Source organism: Marmota marmota, unplaced genomic scaffold, assembly GCF_001458135.2.
Source record: "Marmota marmota marmota unplaced genomic scaffold, marMar, whole genome shotgun sequence".
Taxonomy (NCBI): domain Eukaryota; kingdom Metazoa; phylum Chordata; class Mammalia; order Rodentia; family Sciuridae; genus Marmota; species Marmota marmota.
Window position 1 is genome coordinate 8037444 of NW_025999913.1, and position 21800 is coordinate 8059243.

A 21800-nucleotide genomic window follows, 5' to 3' on the forward strand; every position below is an offset into this window, starting at 1 on the left:
CAGTTCTAAATGCCTATTGTCATCCATCATTAATTCGCTAAGAACATAGCTAAATAATCAAAAAGTAATGCTTAGACCAAGTACTGAATCAACCAACATTCCCATAGACCACAGCCACCCATAGACAACTTCACAGGATAATAGCTCCTTCTGTCAAATGCACTAGCAATCAGTCATGGGACATTAGTGAGGATCTGACTCTAGAAGATCTTCGACTGGAGGCTGAGTACCATCATGAATTTGCTCAGAAAGGATAGGGACAGCTGACGACAGGAAAAAAAAAAAAAATTCTTTCAAGTTTTTAGTTCGAATGCCACAGGAAAACTGCGAGTTGGCCAGCAATCAGAAGCACAGTCCAATCTTCCCACTTAATTCTGTCACCTTAGACAAGGAACTTACCCCCATTCATTTATTCATTTTAACAAACCATGGAATGTTTTCTATGTGCTCATCTCTATGCCAGGCACTGGGCATCTTATGATGAGTCAAAACATATCAGGAGTTTATTTACCAAAAGTGAGAAAGTACACTGTTGAAATAAATAGTATGATCAGAGTCTTTGGCAGAGGGGAGTCAGGGTTCTGATAAAAGACCAGTGTTGCTGGGTGACAGAAAAGGGACAAGCAGGATAGTAGCCGCAGTTGTGTAGGGGTAGGGAAGGGTAACCAAGGACACCACCGTAGGCATCTGAAGAGTTTTGTTGATCCCCACAGTAGGAGAATGGCACTGATGGGTGCTGTTATGGTTTGGATATGAGGCATCCCCCACAAGCTCTGAGAGTTGCAACCTCATCAGTCTGTCCTACTTTGAATGCACCAACGAGTGGTAACTATAGGCAGGGTGTGTGTGGCTGGAGGAGGTGGGTCACTGGGGGCCTGCCCTGAAAGGGTGCATCTTCCCTGTTGCCGCAGTCTGGCTCGGCACAAAATCACGAGCCACTCAAGCAGGAACAAACTTTATTTTTTGAAACTGCCGCCAATGCTCCGTCTGCGCCCGGGAAGATGCCGCCGTTCTCCCGGATCCCAAGAGACAGTTCCTCCTCCGGAATTCCCTCCTACCGCACTTCCCCAACCAATGGGAACTCTCCAGGAGTCCCATAGCAGGCCGAGGTGGACAGCAGGAGTCCAATATCCATATGAATGCAAATCTTAACATAATCATATCATCTCAATGGCTTGCTGGCGTCACCTTTCAACCAAAAATGCCATGCATCATATTACTTGGCTGTGGCTCCATGCACCCTGTGTCCTTTCCCCTGATGTCTGCTACCTGGTCACCATGAGGTGAGCAGCTCTCCTCTGCACAGCCCTTCCGCCATGATGTTCTGCCTCACCTTGGGCATAAGGTGATGGGATTGTCAAATGTGAACTAAATTTCTGAAAATATGACCCAAAACAGACTTTCCCTCTACTATGTTGTTCTTATTGGGTATTTTGGTCACCATGACACAAAGCTGACTAATACAGGTGCAGAGCACTGAAGTCATATAATTAGATCTGGGTTTTGCAAGATCCCTCTACACAATGAAGAGAACAGTTTAGAAGTAGATGTTCCAGTTATCCAGTAGCTCAGGCCAGAAATGATACCAGAGTGAGCTAGGGTGGTGTATGGAAACACAGGAAGTAGACGAATTTGAAGAGAGGCCTTAGCGAATTTGAAGAGAGGCGTTAGCATTTCCTTAGGATCTAGTTCAGACTGCCACTTTTCACCCACTTAGCCCTGTGACCTTTAAAACTTGCTGTACCTCTTTATGCCTCAATTTCCTCATCTGAAAAATGGTCTAAAATGGGGTTGGGGGTGTGGCTCAGTGGTAGAGCCCTTGCCTGGCACGTGTAAGGCACTGGGTTCGATCCTCAGCACCATATAAAAATAAATAAATAAAATAAAGGTATTATGTTCATTTACAACTAAAAATATTTTTTAAAAATTCAACTTTAAAAAAGTTGTCTAAAATGATGGTTCCTGTGTCATAGAGTTATTGAAAAGAATAACAGAAGAAATTAGAAAGGTGTTTGGTACATAATGATTATACATGTGGCATGTATATGATATATATGCATATATATGTGTAGGTACATATGTAAAGATACATATACCATATAAACTTATATGCTTTGCAATTAAGGTATGTAAAGGATAAGACTGACAGGACTGGGAGATAAATTGAATAAGGTTAGGAAGAGGGAGATGTGTATCTGCCTGTCCTTTTTATTTGCAAGCCATAGATACTACTTCCTGCCAAAATAAAGTTAGAAAAGCTAAATTCACCTTCCTTCCTGAAACAGTTTTAAAAATGGACAAAATATATGAAGCAACATATTTCAGGATTATTGGATGTTGGGTAATGAAGGACAGCTTTTAGTAAGAGATGGGGAAAAATAAGGGGGAGCTATCTGAATGTCCCCAGTTTGCTGTCTTGAGAGGTTTTCTAGGCTCAGTGCAGAGAAGGTGAACCCAGGAGGAGCTTATTGGACACCTGAGTTGGTGGAGCCTCCAGGTAGTTCCAGGTAGGTGGAGATTTCAGGGGAGAGAACCAGAGAGGAGAGAGTTACCCAGAATGATCATGAAGATGTGCACAGTTCCCCTCCGGCATTCAGCTGTGTGCTGAGCAGCACCCAAGCATGAGGCAACTGCCTGAGGCCAAAGACGGAATCCCTGAGGATTTCCAAGATGCCCAGACAGCCCTGGGCACAAGAAACACAAGCCTCTTCAAAATCAAAGTGTTCAAATTAATGACAAGGAGAAAAACATAAAAACAGAGAAAAGGGCCGTTTTTACAAAGGAACAGAGAATGAGTGACAGCAGATCTCCTATTAAAACATGTTGTGAGCAAAGTGGGGGGAAATTTTTTTCAAGTGCTAAAATGAATAAAAGCAAATGTGTCAGCCTGACCCTCGGCACCCAGTGAAAATGTCATTCAAACATGAATGTGAGGGCTGGGGAGGAGCTCAGAGGTGGAGCGCTTGCCTGGCTTGGGCAGGGCCCTGGGTTTGACTCCTTGGACTGCAAAGCAAACAAACAAAATGTGACAAAGGACTTTGCAGATAGAGACAAGCTGAAGGATAATTCATCGCAGGTGGAGCTGCTCTGTCACAAATGCTCAAAGGAGTTCTTCAGGCAGAGGAAGAGGACGCCAGGTGGAAACCTAGGTCCACACAAGAAATGGAGAGCACCAGAAAGGATAGTTTAAAATTTTTTTTTCAATTTGTTTTAATTAGTTCTACGTGACAGTAGAATGCATTTATGCACTTTGATATATCATACATAGATGGGATATAATTCCTCATTTTTCTGAGTGTACATGTTGCAGAATCATATTGGTCATGCAGTCACATATATACATACAATAATAATAATAATAATAATAATAATATTAATAATAATAATAATATTAATATTAATAATAATAATAAGTCTGTTTCATTCTACTATCTTTCCTATCCCCACATCCCCTCCCCTCCCCTCCCTTCACTTCTCTCTACCTAATCTAAGGTAACGCTATTCCTCTCTAGTGACCCCCCCCTTTATTGTGAATTTGCATCCACATATTAGAGAAAACATTCAGCCTTTGGTTTTTTGGGGATTGGCTTATTTTGCTTAGCATGATATTCTCCAACTCCAACCATTTACTAGCAAATGCCATAATTTCACTCTTCTTTAAAGCTGAGTAATATTCCATTGAGTATATACACCACATTTTCTTTATCCATTCATCTATTGAGGGACACCTAAGTTGGTTCCATAGTTTAGCTCTTATGAATTAAGCTGCTATAAACATTGACGTGGCTGCATTACTGTAGTATGCTTATTTTAAGTCCTTTGGGTTTAAAAGGAGGAGTGGGATAGCTGGGTCAATGGTGGTTCCATTCCCAGTTCAGAAAGGGTACTTATGTTCACATGTTTCATATTTTTTCTTACTACTTAAATGTCTCTTAAAGATTGGCAGTGGACTCTGGGTTTTATCCCATACTTAAAAGGAAAATGGTGATGGTGATCTCATAAAGCCTGAGAGAGATCAAAGAAAAATGTCACATGACAGGTGTGTGTGTGTGTGAAGGGGCCAAGCATTACTAGACAGAAGACTGTGGAGTTAAAGATATACATTATGTACATGCAGAACTGCTAACAAAAAGATCTAGCTCAGAAGCCAATAATGGAGATGAGTAGAATCGTAAAAATGCTCAGTTAGTACAAAAGAACACAGAAAAAGAGGAACTACATAAGACAGAACAGAGAGAAAACAAATAACAAAACGATAGTTTTAAAACTAACCACATCAGTTATAAATGATCACATTCAATGTATAAATACCTCAATTAAAAGACATAAATTGTCAAATTTTACAGGGTGTGTGAAAATCCACATTTCATACAATGATTCAAACATGGAAAAGATATAACATGCTAATATTAAGTAAAAGAAAGCATCAGTGACAATATAAGATAAAGTAGATTTTAAAGCAAAGAATATTACAAGGAATAAAAGTCATTTTGTAATGAAAAGGTGTCAATTTATCAAGAAGGTATCACAACCTTAAAAGTTTATGCACCATACAATCAAGTTTCTTTCCAAACACATAAACAAGAAGAAATAGACAAATCCACATTTTCAGTCGTAGATTTTAATACCTATCTCAACATTTGATGGAACAAGATGGAAAATTGGCAAGAATATAGAAAGTTCAAGAACCACAATCAGCAACTTGACATAATTAGCATTTTTAGTGTGCACTGAACAACAGCATGCTATTTTTTTTTCAATGAGTGTGGAATGTCTACTAAGACAGACCATATTCTGGGCTACTAAACGAGTGGTAATAAGCTTAAAATGATTCAAATTATGCAAAGAAATATAATTCGACCTCATTAGAATTAAATTAGAAATCAAAGTAAAGACATCTGAGAAATGCCCAAATTTAGGAAATGAAATAATACTTCTTAATCTCCTATGAGACAAAGGAAAAATCAAAAGGGAAATTAGAGATTCCATAGACATGGACAAAAATGAAAGTGAAATATATTTAAAATGTTTAGAATGACACTAGAGTAGCAGTTGAAGAGAAATTGATAGTAGCAAATGTTTACCCAGAATAAATGCAAGCACATGCCCATACAAAGACATGCACAGGACTCTTCAGAACAGCTTTCTCCATAATAGCCCAAATCTTTCTCCAGAATAGCCTAAGTTGAGAGATCTTTACTTGCTTTAAAGCTAGAGTAATAAAAATTGGCATAGACATTAACAAATAGCTCAATGGAAGAGAATAGGGAATTCAGCAAAGGGTCCGTAGTATTTTGGCATCTGATCCTTGGTAAAGGCACAAAGGCTAAATGGTGTAAGCCAACGGACTATCCAAGCATGCATACACACATAACTCACAATCCATATCCATTAACTCAAAATGGATCGTGGGGCCAAATATAAAAACTAAGACCACAAAACATTTAAAAGAAAACAGGAAAGCTGGGTGTGGTGACGCACACCTGTAAGCTCAGCGACTCCAGAGGCAGAGGCAGGAGAATCTCAAGTTCAAGGCCAGCCTCAGCAACTTAGTGAGGCAGACCCTAAGCAACTTAGTGAGATCATGATTCAAAATAAAACATAAAAAGGACTGGGCTGGGATGTGGCTCAGTGGTTATTTATCCTTGGGTTAAATAGGAGGAGGAGGAGGAGGAGGAGGAAGAGGAGGAGGAGGAGGAGGAGGAAGAAGGAAAAAAGAAAGCATAGGAGAAACTCTTTGAGATCTTAGTCAATGATTTCTTGTATGTGACACTAAAAGAAGTCTATGGCAGAAAAAGATGATAAATCACAATTAAAACTTGTGCTTTTTAAGAAGACATGCTTAAGAGAATAAAATGGCCAGACATAACTTCGAGAAAATGTTTGCAGATCATTTATCTGATAAAGTATTTTTTTGTATCCAGAATGTGTAAAGAGACCTCACAACTCAATAGTTTAAAAAAAAAGCAAACTGATTTAAAAAAAAAAAAAGGATTTAAACAAATACTTCCTCAAATATATGGAAGGCAATCACATGAACAGATACTGAGCAACATTAGTTATTAAGGAAATACCATGAAGAGAGATCACTTGATACCTACTAGAAAGGTGATGTTTTAAGGAGACTTATCCCATGTAGTAGAACGTGAAGGGACTGGGCCTCTGCTGCTGGTGGAAATGTAAAGTGGTGCAAACACTTTGGAAAAATCTTGGCAGTTTCTTAGGTTAAATATACACCTACTATATCATCCAGCCATCCCACTCTAAATGTTTACCCAGAATAAATGCAAGCACATGCCCATACAAAGACGTGCACAGGACTCTTCAGAACAGCTTTCTTCAGAATAGCCCAAATCTGGAAACGAAGTATGTCCCATCAGCAGATGAATAAACAAACTATGGTCTATCTATAAGTTTGAATACTACTCAGCAATAAACAGAATTAATCATTGATACTTGCAACAACATGAAACATCTTAGGATAATTATACATTTTAAGTATATGAAATATTAACATAATTAAACATTCTATTTATATAAAATTTGGGGCAAATGCCAACTAATCTATAGTGATAGAAAATTGGTCAGTGGTTTTCTGGGAGTAGAGGGAGAATGAGAGGGAGGGAAGAATGACAAAGGAGCATGGATTCTTGGCAGTGATGGATCTAACCACTGTCCTGATGGTGGTGGTAGTTCTGCAAGTGTAGACAAACATTAAAACGTATTAAAACATATACATCACATATGTGTGGTTTTCTGTTCAATTATACATCCATAAATCTACTTTTTTAAGGGTCGGGAGTTCTGGAATGTCAGTGGCTCTGGAAGTCTCCTGGAGGGCTATCGTACTGCCTGGAGGCTGCATAGGGAACAGTGCTGCAATTATACTGCACAGGTGTCTCCTGAGGGTCCCGTGGTTGCTCATCAGGCCCGACGTGTCACATTTTGGGCTTTGTACACCAAGACTGAGTTGCACTAGAGACATGCCCTTAAGCATACCCACGATGCCCGAATTTCCTTAGCTAAGAAAGGAGTATTTCAGGGTTTCATAGCATTTCCTTTCTGTAAGAATCAATGAGATCATATATATGGAAATGTTTTGCAATTTTCAATATCCATAAAAATGTTATTCTTAAAACTCACAAAACTTTGAAACTGAACTTTTTTTGGCCAACAAAGACCTTACTGAAATACACAAGAGTTTAACAACTGAGGGAGGAGGCCCAGTGATGAGACAGCAGGTCAGTGCAGCCGGGTGACGGGAAGGCCTTGATACCAGCAGTGGCTTCACTTGTTGGCAGCAGGAGGAGGGAGAAGATGGGACCCATTTGTCCCATTGTCCTATATGCAGGTAACTGTGTGGGACTTAATGGGTTCAGGACATGCTTCTACAGCTATTTCTGTAGCTTTAAAAATAAGACAGGAGTCTTAGCAAAAGCATTACAGTTAATACATTTATGTGTTTATGTGCCTTGTACTTGCCTGTTATGAAGAAGTTGAATAAGAATACTCTCTCTGCCATCGTAAAATATTTTTGCATTAATCTGTTTGCATTCTGCCTAACACACATTACCAGTTCAAATCTGGTATTATGGTAAAATGTTATTGTTTCCATTCCAATTTAATTTTTTGTTCTATATCATCCTGACATGTTGTCTTATTCCCCATATTAAATTTTTTTTTCATTATTCCAGTGGAACTGATTATACTTCAATTGTGCCTTTTGGCTTCGCATTTAGCTTGTACTCCAAAGGCCAATAATGAAAATAAAAGTATGTGTTTTATAAGGACCGTATAATTGGATTTAGAGGACTACAAATCCAACAACACTTGCAACATAATTACAAAGTAACATTAATTACTTTAGGTATTTATCTTTTCCACGTGTTTTTGTTTTTATTTTGTGGTACTGGGCATTTAACCCAGGGGAGCCCTACCACTGAGCTGCATCCCTTGGCCCTTTTTACTTTTTAAAAGTTTGAGACAGAATCTCTCTACATTGTTCAAATTGGCCTTTATATGCAATCTTCCTGCCTCAGCCTCCCTAGTAGCTGGGATTACAGGCATTCGCCATTGTACCAGGCTGCTATGTGTTTTTTTAAGTGAAATGTAGGATAATTTTACAATTGCAGAAAAATTGTGAAGAGAGAACAGAGATCTCTCATTACGTCCTACCCAGTTTCTCCTATGTTAATGAATTTCATTGGTCCAATACTTTCGTTAAAAGTAACAAACTCTTCATTATTACTAAGGTCCCTATTTTATTCAAATGTTCTTTGTTTTTAACTTAAGCTTCTCCCAGTTCCAGGATCCCATCTGGGACAGCACAGCGTGGTGAGTGTCCACATTTCCTCAGGTTCTTCATAGCAGTGACAGTGTCTCAGACTTACCTCATTCTTGATGACTGTGACATTTTGAAGATTCACAGGTGGTGTTTTGTAGTTCATCTCTCAGGTGGGATTCTCCTGATATTGTCCTCATGTTTAGACTGGGGTCACGGGCTCTGGGGAGGAAAACAGAGTGCTTTGCTATCACCTCCAAGCCATGTGCTCTCAGCCTGTTTCTTGTCACGGGACTTGTTACTGTGCATGTGATATGGGCCTTGGTCACCAAGCTAGAGGTGCCCTGCACTGTGTCAGCCTGTTTCTTGTCACGGGACTTGTCACTGCGCATGTGATATGGGCCTTGGTCTCTAAGCTAGATGTGCCTTGCACTGTTTGTTTACTCTGTGCCGTCACCATGTGTCTGTCATTTAACTTTTTTCAATGTTTTTACATTGTTTTATTATGAGGATTCAAAACCACACAGCAAAGTGGAAGTTCTAAGTTTTTGTGATAATATTTCACACGTGTCCCCAGCAAAAGAATTTGAGGGGGGCACAATGAAACCAATAATAATATTCAAATTTACTTATTTTTTATAACATAAAGGAATTTGAAACAATTATTTACCCCTTGTAGATTTTAAAATTGATATTTAGCAATTTAAATCATAGGTTTAAACAGTTTCAAAGGATAAAATGTCTGGCATTTTGTGAATACTGATACTTTAAAATAAAATGTTTCCATCACTCTTTCAAGTGTATCTACAGGAATCTAAATACCATAACAATTTGATTCAATAATCATCATTTATTATGCATGCACTATCTCATGGAATTTTTTTTTCCTATGGAGAATTTTATGCCTTTTGTTTTCTTTTTTTAAAATCCCAATTCTCCCACAGAATTTCATCTTAATATATTTTTGTGCAGAGAATCACTTTGAACCCCCTGTCATACTCCTCTTTGACAAAATTGTGGCTAGATATCGAATTTTTTAAAAAAGTTTTGTTTCCTAGGATCATGAGTCTGTGTTTAAAAATTTCCTTCTTGGTTGAGTTATTGTTACACAATTGATGAAGGAAACAGAACTACACGACGAAACGAATTCTTTACTAGTGTATTAAACAGAAAAAAAGTAACATTTCATTACAAATGCTTCTTTTAATTATAAAAGGGTGCTTCTCCCCCCAAGAAGTTCAGCATCCATTGAAGAATGATGTCATGCTAGAACCAGACAGACATCTGCATTTATTTCACCCCTGCACTCATTTTAATAGAATAACTGGTGAGAGAACATATTCATGGTAACAAACAACTGGGAATGAAAGGTTTTGTCATAGCAATTTCCATCCCAACTCTTTGAATTCCATCCCGGTTATGTGTCAAATACCACCTCGTAATTTATCATTGAAAATATTTTTAGTGCTGTCTCTGAAAAAAATTCTATTAAGTTCTTCTTTAAATTCATGAGTGTTGAAAACCACCAGACAGGCAGAGACTCTGCAAGAGTCCTGTGTTCTGGAAGGACCCCAAAAGGAGTTTGTGAAGACTTGTCAAATAGCTCTTAATTATACCCGTTGACCTTTCGCTTAGAGGCCGCTTGCTTAGAATGGGTTGGTGTCTTCATCTGGGTTCCCCCAAAGCAGACCCTAAAGATGAACTCTTGAGCTCTGGACGTCTATCCAAGAGGTGATCCCAGAAAATCCAACTGAGGCAGGGAGCAAATTGAGACAGAGGAAAGCCACTGAGCCCAATCCCACTTCCTGAGAGTTTTGCAGAGTGTGCCTCAGGACTCCCAAGGAAGGACAGGGCAGTGGGAGCATATCCACTGGCTTCTCTGTGCAAGGCTGAGGACCAGAGAGAAAGTGGGTCCTCCTAACACTGATGACAGAGACCTGGGTCGTTAGGACTAGAAGGTGCAGTGAACTCAGGTGAGCCACTAGGACCCAAAGCAGGACCGCAGCTGGGAAAATGGAAACTTTTTAAAATTTATTAGTGGTAAAATTTTTCACATGTTGTGAAATATATTTTCATTAAGACCTTGCAGCTGCAGATTTATCTCATTTAATTTGTAAAAAGGTCCTCCTTATATTGGCAAAGCCAGTACCCTTTGTCAAACCTATCAGAGAGATAAGACTTTTTTTCCTGACAAAAATGGTCTAACTTCATTTTTAATTACAATAAGTATGTTAATATAAAATGAAGAAAAGTCATCAAGTGGTTCTGGAATCTAATTTGCATTTAATATTGAATAAATATTAAGCATTACTAAAACAATGGGAAATAAGTTTCGGAATGCATATTGTAAAGAGATTTAAATGATGTAGATATAAGGGAGTTAATCTATTCGCTTTTTAATAAGTAATAAAAACAAGAAAATGAATCACGATGCTCTTCTCATTATCTATAAAAATGGATACTGTTTAGCTTAAATTGTAAATTATATTTAAAGAGAGGTACATGATAAAAAGCATTGTGTTTCTTTGGCAAATGTACATATTGATTGTGTTCTGCTTTGGGGGATCATTAAATTAGAACCAAATGTAAGTATCATAAATAATGCCATAATTTCCAGACCTCAGGGTAAAACTTTCCCTAGTATTTAAAGGAGGAGAAAGCCACTTAATGCTAACACTCATCAATCTGAATGCAAACATGTAATTTTATTTAGTTATTTTTGTTCAGAGGAGTGGAAAGCATTAAGCATTTTATAAGTAAAACTAGACAGGGATGAACTTCAATTGGAAGATATGTTTAGGGGCTGGGGTTGTGGCTCAGCTGTGGAGCGCTAACCTAGCATATGCGAGGCCATGGGTTTGATCCTCAGACCACATAAAAATAAAATAAAGGTATTATATCCAACTACAACTAAAACAAAACAAAACAACAAAAACAAACAAAAAATATGTTTAATGATGTGCTTTTGAATGCACATTTTAAGTGCTTTATTAATTATGACACACTGATCAGAAAGAAATTATGAAAAAGTCTCATTTGTGAATTTTATTCAATACATTTTGGGAAATTTGGTAGTTCCAGGAAGCACTCAAGGTGTGTTAAAAAACAAATAAATAAACAACAACAACAACAAAAACAGTCACTGACATATTTCCTTAGGCGATTTCAAGGCATAAATACTGAGAGTAGTAAAAAGGAATTGCTACACATAAATACATTTAAAGAGCCATAGAATATTCAAACTACTTCACCCATGATTTGCTCTCACGGACTCTTACAACACCACTACTAGGAAAGGTCCGAATATCTCTTCTCTTGTGGTACTGGGGATTGAACCCAGTGGCACCCTACCCCTGAGATACATCTGAGTCACCTCTTTTTAATTTTTAAATTTTATTTTGAGACATGGTCTCACTAGGTTGCCCAGGCTGACCTTAAACTTGAGATCCTCCTGCCTCAGCCTCCCGAGTCGCTAGGATTACAGGAGTGCACCACCGCATCTGTCAGGAGTTGCAAGTTTAAATAGGATTGCATCCTTTCCACCCACTCTGCCAAGTAAACGAGTATCCCATCCCACAGAGCCTCCCATAACAAATATGTGTGTGAAACTCCAAGACTTTAGTTGCCTGGAGTAATCACTAGAGGATGCAGCTGCTTTTTCAGTTATACTAAGGCTGCGGAACTCAGGGGCAATGCGCTCAAGCAACATTTGGATGGGTGTGGAAAGGGCTTTCCTGAACACGGGCAGGCTCTCGAGCCAATCTGGCAAATTCTCCGTGCTCCTGAACCCTGCTGTGAAGTCCCCAGATGCCTGGATGCACCCTTGCTTGTCGGTACTGGATATTGCCGGGTCTCTCTCCCAGGCTGTTCTGTGATAGAGGCTTATGTTTCCCCAACCTGTGTGTGAGAGTGCTCACCTTGGAGGGTCTCGTCAGCTTTATGTCCTCGGACTTTGAACTTTTGCTATTTGGGCAGATGGGAATATTACTTCCTAGATTTTACTTTTTATTTTCTAAGTTGTTAATAAGTTTGGCTATTTGAATTTCTACTACCATGAATTTCATTTTGTATCTTTTCCTCATTTTTTGGTGTTTCTTGAATAAATTTTGAAGTCATATATATATATCTATATCTATCTATATCTATCTATCTATCTATCTATCTATCTATATATATCCTATATACTTACCCTCTGCCTCTTCTATGTTGTAAAGACTGCCTCATCATCTCACTCTCTTATAACTCCAAACATGGAGCTAGCTATCATTATCATTGTCATCACTTTTCTCTTCACTAGGTACCAGCAATTGAACCCAGGGGTGCTTAATCACTGAGCAGCATCCTCATCCCCTTTTTAATTTTTTATTTTCAGACAGGGTCTCACTAAGTTGCTTAGGGCCTCAGTAAGTTGCTGAGGCTGGCTTTGAGCTCACCATCGTCCTGCCTCAGCCTCCTGAGATGCTGGGATTACAGGTCGCACCCTGCATCATCATCATCATCATCATTTAACCCTCTTCCATTATTCAGTAAGTAGTGCTAATAACTGTGTCATTTTGAAACATAGAGTGCTTACATGGAGCCAGACCCATGTAAGATATTGCTCGTGTTACTCTGTTTAATTCTTACAACTGTTCTATGAAGTAGTTTGCTCAGTATATCCCTGTTTTATAGATAAGGAAACAGAGGCATAGGAAGACCTAAGGAAATTAACCACGGTTGTTCAGGCAGTAGGTGGCAGAGGCTTGACTTGAACTTAGCCGCTGGACTTCCAGAGCGCTCATCCTTGGTTACTACACTGTCTCTATAACTTCACCTAAATCCAGTGTGAATGGTTCAGCAATCTTCAGATAACTTCATTTTGGTTTGTGGTACATGGTATTGAGTTCTAGTGAAACTGGGCTGCTGTCCACTTGACTTTCATAGTTGATGAAGTTCCTTCAGTGGGTTACAGATTATGATACATTTCTGGATCAAGAAAACAAGGAAGAAAAAAAAAATCAGACACACTCTCAAAGAGCTCACAAGGTGGGAGGGGAGATAAGGGCCCCGATGCTGTGTGATGGGCCCTGTGATGCAGTTTGTCCAAGGATGCCCACAGAATATGCAGAAGGGTCCCCAACGTGCTGTCACATGTCTCAATACAGACAACCATGCCGGATGAACGGTTTACACACTGAGTATTCCGTCCACCAACACTCCCCACCTTGATCCTACTCGCCAACCTTTCCTCATCTGACTCATTCGTTTAGACCCAGGAGTCCTAATTAATCTCCTGGTTCTGCTTCCTAAGATGTGCCGCAGCCCAGCTGGCTGGGCAAAATAGCCGGGGGGTGATGAGAAACTTGTGTACATTGATACAGCAGGAGTGGGAGCTGTTTATTGTAGGACAGGAGGGGTATATATACATTACACACAGCTTATCTTAATTAACATAAACTTGATACAGCAGTCAACCAATAAGGAATCTCCACACTTAATGGCTCGCTGGCATTACTTCACAAACCACTCCCTCTGGCAAAATGCCAGGCGCCATCCTGACTTGTTTACAGACCCTAACAAAGATGCTTTTAGACTCTGATTTGCCCAGGGAAAGTTTTGAGCTAGCATTTCACCATCACGCCATTCACAGTTAGCTTAGGTGACTTTATCTCTGCCATTTTTCAAGTCACTCACTGCCTCCAAGTTGGTAAGACCCCTCATGTAGAATTGACAGACAACTCTGGAGGCCACACCAGCCACTCCCCAGCATCGGGCAGGTTGCTCCTCCATTCCTCATCTGCTCCCAGGACTCGGAAGCCCTGGGGGTGGGGTGGCGGCTGGGAAGTGGCCGTCTCTTCTTTTCTCTGTCCTTCTTCCGTATCATTTCCCCCTCAGTAAAAGCTGAATAATGTCTTCAAGAAATTAATGAAGCTTCAAATTTGGGGATGAGTTTGCAAATGACAAGATATCACTTAAAATGCCGGCACCTCAATTTATTTATTCCTCTTGAAAATGGAAAAGGGGGATGCTGGTCACTAAATGAAAATTTCGAATTCCTCAGAGTGTTTTGGGGGGAAGAAAGACTGACAGGCGAAGGAGATTGTTTTTGCTTGCAAACGTGTGGTTCAGAGGGGGAAATCACGCACCCAGGATTGACGTGCTCGTGTGACTTCAGATCAGGGCAGGCGTTGCCTTATCTGGATTTTTCCTATGATGTCATTCCAGACGGGTTATTTTTAAGCACACCAGCACAAACATTTATTTCTTGGCTGCCGGCGTTCTGTCTCACTTCGGTTGCTATTTTAGCAATTGTCCTATAAATGGACAGTGCTGTGATCTTGCAAGTGAAGGGAAAAGGAGAAAAGAGAGCAGGGACCATCCTGACGGATGGCAGGAGAAGGAAGCCAGAGTCTGCCATGGGCGCTGGTAGCGCAGAGGAGACAGGACAGTGAGAGGAAGAAACTGGAAAAACAAAAACCAAACAAACAAACAAACAAAAAACTGCCCTGGGTGGCTTTCTGCAACTTGTGGGGAAGAGTGAGGGTCTTTAAAATGATAAACAGTAAAATATATATGAAAGTAGCTGGGCGTGGTGGCGCATGCCGTAATCCCAGTGTCTCTGGAGGCTGGGGCAGGAGAAAAGCAGTTTCAAAGTCACCCTCAGCAAGAGCAAGACCCTGTCTTTACATAAAACACAAAATGGGGCTGAGGATGTGGCTCAGGGGTCAAGTGTCCCTGAGTTCATCCCTGGTACCCACTCCCACCCCCCCCAAAAAAAAAATACATGAAAATTCTCTAATATTTTCACTAACTGGAGGCTTGGTTTTCTGCATGTTGCTGCCAACTGATCTCTGGAAGTTTCTATTATTCCCTGTTCCCCAGCATGAGTCACTCTAATAAACAGTGGAGGAGGATCCCTCTGGAGAAGGCTTGGAGGAAGACTTACAGGATATTTTGTTCCAGTTTTCTTCCTCAAAAATGAACTAGTCTTCACTTCAGAGACATTTGGATCAGTGAACTGGCTTGAATCTAGAAACTGGGTGAGAGACCACAGTTATCCACTATGGGATGAATCAAGTCAAGTTTGTACCTCTTGGATCTGGAGTTTTATTCCATTGATCAGAGATTGGGTACAATATGGTCCACGGCCATATCTGACCAGTCACCTATGTCTGTATGGCCCATGAATTAAGAAGGGATCTTATATTTCTTATCTTTCAAGTGGTTACAAAAAATCAAGAGGAAAAAACTTGATTACAAATGAAAAATTTATGCACAATGTCCACAAGTAAGTTTCATCAGAACACAGCCGCACTTGTGTGGTAACTTGTGGTCTCCGGATGGTTTCATGCTAACATGGCAGAATCGAGTGGATGCCACTGAGACCACATATGGTACTTTTATCACTTACATAGTGATGCTCAACACATTGCAAATTACAGTGATGCAGTTGTAACTCAACAGTATTTTAAGTTTTATACATACCATTATGTTGTAAAACATATTTTATCACTAGTTCGTATAATCATGACATGACAAGAAAACAAGAGAAGTGAACTTTGCATGTCTGCTGTTGAGACAAGAATCAAATGAAAATGGCACAACATTGTTTTTATTATGCAAGGATGCTACAGTTTCCAAGTGGCTCATTTGTTGGCCAAGACAAGCAGATTTACTGATGGTGAGTTAATTACACACTAATTCAGTATAACCTGAAGTGGAATCTGATGTGTTACAATTGAGAGTGCTAAAAAGATATGTGAAGCAGAAAGAGGCTTCGACAGATTTTACAAAGCTTGTGAAAAGTGTGAAAGTTTTAAGTTTGTGTTTATTTGTTGAATTATCCTTCAGTAGGTACTGTGTGGAACATACATGAATCTATCATGTGTTGTTAAATCAGTAAATTCAATGGTGAAGCTCATTTAGTATTTCAGACTTACCTATGGTCAGTCAGTATCATGAATTTTTGCCAGAAATAGAAATCGCGTAGTTTCATGGTTTAATAGTCATCAATGAGCTGAGGGCTAAGAATGCATTTTTTTTTTCCAGAAAAAAAAAAAAGAGAGAACTGCCTTAAACCACAAATTTCAAAGTCTACTTAACTGTGCAACCGGACAATTTACACCGATCTTTCATTGCAAGTGGGTAATTTGCAATGTAATGACCTGCTAAAAGGCAAATATGGTCATGCACTTCATAATGATGTCTTGGTCAATAATTGCTACATATACCATAGTGGCCCCATAAGATTATAATGAAGATGGAAAATTCCTATTATATATTGACATCACTGACATAGGGTAATAATAACTCAGTGCCTCTCTCATGTTTGAGGTGATGCTGGTGTAGACAAATCTACTGCACTGCCAGTTGTATAAAAGTCTAGCACATACAATTTTATTAGTACATAATATTTGATCATGATAATAAGTAACTGTGCTACTTGTTTATGTTTCTACTCGACTATTATCATTATTTTAGAGTGTACTCCTTCTGCTTCTAAAAATAAGAAGTTTACTATAAAATAGTGTGCTGTCTTGTAGGTAGATGCCTGATGTTTTTGTTTACCCCATCTCTTGATTTCATGAAGAAACTACGTCAGTTATTGACTCACACCATCTAGGTTTGTGTAAATGCACTCTGTGATGTTCATATAGCAACAGAATTGACCAAGGGTGCTTAGGACCTGTCCCTGCCATTCAGTCACACATGACTGCATAAGAGAAGAACCTGCTAGAATTTGGTAAGTATCTTCTAAGCAATTAATATGCTTAAATAAAAGTATATGCTCCCAAAGTGATGTTAAAATTTGGCAATACCTATCTATGTAAAATTATAAATTCAAACATTAGATTAAGCACAAAGAATTTATCGAAGATTAACTTTAATAGATGATATTGGTAAATAATATTTATAATAGAAAACATTAACTTTGAACCTGAATTATATGAAATATCATATTGCTGTACAAAAAAAAATTCTATTCTTCTCATTAGTAAATGTGAATTACCAAAAGAAGGATTCATTGCAGTATTTTAAATTTCATCAATTAAAATGTTGTGGAAATTAATTTTGTCTTTTGTTATATAAATGCCTCCTTAGTGTCTTCAGTTTTGCCTCTTGGCCTGAAAACCCTAAAACATTTGCTATCTAGACCTTCATTGGAAAAGTTTGATAAAACCTGACATAGATCAGGCAACATCTCCCTAGGTAGCTCTTCTATTTCATTCAATTCAATTCATAGGGAAGTTGTGATCACTGTAAGTTAAAAACTTTCTAATTGGGGATGCGGTTGCAGTTCAGTGGTAGAGCACTTGCCTAGCATGTGTGAAGCACTGGGTTCGATTCCCAGCACCACATATAAATAAACAAAATAAAGCTCATCAACAACTAAAAAATATTTTTTAAAAATGCTAATTACTATTTTCTTTCTACTGTGATTTTCTATAAGTGCAGTTCATCTGTTGCCGCAGTCTGGCTGCAGCAAACTAGCCGGGGGGTGACGAACAACTTGTGTATGTTGATACAGCAGGAGTAGGAGCCGTTTATTGCAGGACAGGAGAGGTATTTATACATTCCACACAGCTTATCTTAATTAGCATAAACTAGATACATCAGTCAACCAATAAGAAATCTCCACACTTAATGGCTCGCTGGCATTACTTCACAAACCACTCCCTCTGGCATTTTGCCAGGCACCATCCAGACTTGTTTACAGACTCTAACATTTGCCAGGCGCCATCCTGACTTGTTTACAGACTCTAACAATCTGTCTTTGGTAACAACACTACCAAATGGCCTCAATGACATAAGGATGTCATGTTTCCCCTGAAATCTCAATGTGGACATCAGCCTACAGAGAACAACCACCGTATACCTATCCAAAGGTGCTAGTGCGTCCCTCGCTAATGAATTTTTCAATGCTCTTATGAAGGAAGACTCTTCAGGCCACCTTAGGATGAAAAGTGTGGGACTAGCATTTTCAGGAAACATGTAATAAGTATCTTTCAACATTCTTGTACACCTAAGCCTTTGGATTCCTCACATGTTACCATAGAACCTCAGGTTTTCAATCTCGTTAAAAACAAGCCACGGTCGAGTCAATCTACCAACCAAGCGAACTGGTAGAGTCACATCCAGCTGCATGAAATAAGACTTTAAATCCAGAATCTCTGTTAATTATACCTATATTGATAAATTCACTAACATCGAATCTCCTGTTAGGCTCTCTTCTCCCTCTTCTAGCCTCTTGGAAGGGACTGACACACCTATTTTCAGGCTCCTGCTATTATAAATTTTTACTATCATGTGTTTACATTGGTGTGGATGCTATTTCCTTCAGAGTCAGACTTTGTTCCTCCCACAAGAGCACATGCTGAGTTTAGGTCCTAAATAAGGACCTTTGTAGTTGCAAAAGGGACAGATTTGATGGGTGTTGAGGAAAAGAGGTATCTCATGGTGAGAACATTATTCCATTACTAAGGTGTTTTGTTTGTTTGTTTGTTTTTAAAGAAAGTCAGTCTCTCTAGAAATATGAGGGTAGGCTTCTTCGACAGGCAAGGGAGGCTCCAGTAACTCAGATGGATTTGGAGCTTCATCTGAATCCACCCAGATGTCTCCATTCCAAGTCCAAGGTTTCTTATCTTTTTCCCAAATGATACTTAAACTTCCCTTGTGAAATTGGAGACTCTGTAAATTAAACTTCGATTATAATTTTGCCATCTTCCAATTATTTTCATCAAGGAAATAAGAAAAAGAAATAAGAGATTCTATTAGAACTGACCTGGAAGCTTCCTGCATACCTATCTAGAATTTGAGCTGAGAATTTAGGGACCTGAGCTTGTCTTCTGCCAGTGCTTGGGGCATTCCGAGGCAGCCAGTTCATGGGCTGGTACTTACAGGCTTTTGCTCTGGTAGGTACTACGAGATCAGCCACAGCTAATAATTGAATTAACTTTGATGGTTGCAGCCTGCAACAGGTTACTCACATGCCATTCACCATGAGCAGGGGGCATGGCACTCAAGACTCAGAAGACACATGGATGGAATTGGAGATCATACTGGATCCAATATTGGATAGATTAAATTGGACCCATCCAAATGGACAGAACTTGAGATCACAATGTTAGGCATGACAAGTGTCTCATGGTTTCCCCTCATATGGGGAATTGGGGGTTGGGGAAAGATGTCATGAAAGTGGCAGAGACTTTTGGAAAAGGGGAAGGAGACTGGGGGAGGGAAGGGTAATAGAGGGTGGTAAGGGGTGGATATGATCAAAGTATGTCATTTGCATGTATGAATATGCCACAATGAAACTCATTATTCCGTATAATTAAAGTGCACTAAAAAATAAAGACCCAGGAGACAACTACAGCAATCCCCAAATTCTATCTTTAATTGGATCAAGCAGTCTGTTTCTTGAGACCATTTCTGGTATAAATTTTTGTGTAAGTCAGTCTAGACACGGGAGAGAAAACAGTCTCATTCTCTTAGTAGCAATGTGTCAATGTAAACAATTATGAACTAGAGAATACAGTGGAATTCCAGAAGTAGCAACTGCAGGAAGCAGTTCCCTCTCTTAGGTGTAAGGAACAATGGGAATCATTAATTAACCCTTAGAAGCTTGGAGAGGGGTCCCCACGGATTTCAGACTTCTGAGAAGGGCTTCCATCAGCTGGGGCGACTGTCTTTGAGCTTGGAGGCCGGGCCTCCATGAGCTTGGCCCTGTGCTCTTGAGGAAAGGGCACCAACCTGCTGGCATTTCTGAGGGCATGAGTGTTGGAAAACTTCAAACTGGAGTCCCCTTCTGTTACTTGATCAACTGCCAAAGTGGAGGAGGGAGCTGGGTGAGGCTGGCAGCAACGGGAAGCAAACAAGAAGCAACAAGCCTCTTCTCCTCCAGCCCGCCAGGCTTCCTCTGAGGGCCCCATTGGAGGAGGCAAACATGGAGGACGCGCACAGCAGCAATGGGGTCTGCAGAGTCAGCCCCAGATTCACAGAGCCGAGCACAGAGCACCAGTTAGAAGTTGAGAGAAACAGCTTAATTGCTGGCTCAGTAGTGAAATATGCTAGGATGTAGTCTTCCCCACTTAGGACATTTTCTGAGATGTGGGCAGAGTCAGGGCAGTAATTAAGAATGTAGGAGAGGACCTATATTTTCCCTAGGGAAAAAAATATTATTGGTTTCCCTATAAAAATGCTTCTTTTCAAAGTAGTCTCTGTGGGGCTACTCGTGTATGGGATGGACATTATTTATTACCTCGTGCATTTATTGAACATGTCAGGATGTACCTTCTAGGTTCGTGGTGTTTGCTGCCTGGGGCTTCTATAGATGGAAAAGGGAACTTGTTTAAAGCTTTGTTGAGTTTTCTACCATGCTAGTAGCAAATTTATCTGAAGCCAGCCAGGGTCCTAGGCAATTTTCTTTCACCATGGTCTATATTTATCCCTGGAAGTCCCTGTTACAGAGATTAGGGAGGAGGGAGAGAGAGAGACATAAATTTAAAAATGTAAAAACACTTCATCCCTATTACTTAATCCGTTTTGCACTATTTTCCAGGGACTTGAGGAGAGGGAAGGAAGTCTGCGTTCCCCTCTCCAGGCACTGATTATACAAGGTGAGATGAATTCTCCCACCTGGTGTTTGGAATCCGTCTCTCTGCTTTTCAGTCCTCTTCCTGTCTCACTTAAGTCTGTTTGCATCTTGCTAAGCACACAGAGCAGCACAGAACAAGCAGAATTTCCTTTCAAAAGCGTCTCCGGGAACTTTTCAGAATGGTGATGTTAGCAATAATACAGCCCCCCGTGACGTGGGCTCAGGCTTCTTCTGCAACCAAAACAAAAAGCGAAGGGTTGAGAGAAGGGAAGAGAGCTGGCTATCTTGGTCATGCTGAAAGGTACTGCTCTATTCCAGGGTTGGGAGTGTTTTAAGACAGTTGTCAGCAAGGTCAGGCCAAATGGGCCATGGGATGGGGGTCCTCTCGCGTCCTCCACTGCAGTTGATTAATAGCATAAGGGAGGAAATAGAGGAGATAAACAGCACTTTCAAAAGATAAAGACACAAAACACGGGCACAAGGTCAAGCAGTGCTCTCACTGTAGAAGGAGATGATTATTGTAATTAGCGAGGATGCATATGGATAATGCCAATTTGTGAAAGCTGTGTGAGTGTCGTACTTTTTCTATTCTTCTCTCCTCCCACAGGGCTCTGTTAACTCAGCTGCTCCTCTCTGTTAACCTGGTTACTACGCTGTCTTTGTGTTTGTGATGTGTGTGTGTGTGTGTGCGTGCGCGCACGCATACACGCGTAGGTAGATGTACATATGGCTATGGTAATTAGTTCTACAGTGAGCAAATATTGCAAAATTGACAAAAGAGATAGATGGGGTTCTTAGTTGATCGTTCATGGTTACCTATGATTTAATGTGAACTCATCCCCTCCCTTCTGAAGATGAGATGGACTGGGTTGCTTCAATATCCACAATTACCCTTATCGAGACTACTGAAGAATGACAATTTTAAAGTTGGAAGGTCTTCCAGAA

At 39.9% G+C, this 21800-nt stretch overlaps 1 long non-coding RNA gene across 1 annotated transcript; it reads right to left on the bottom strand.

The window, feature by feature from the left end:
- Positions 1-12401: 12401 nt before the first annotated feature.
- LOC125615580 lies at positions 12402-21217 on the bottom strand. The gene is made up of 2 exons (XR_007346216.1): positions 20897-21217; positions 12402-13246 (listed from the first exon to the last, which is right to left on the bottom strand). It is a non-coding gene; the product is annotated as an uncharacterized LOC125615580 (long non-coding RNA).
- Between the last annotated feature and the right edge of the window lie 583 nt (positions 21218-21800).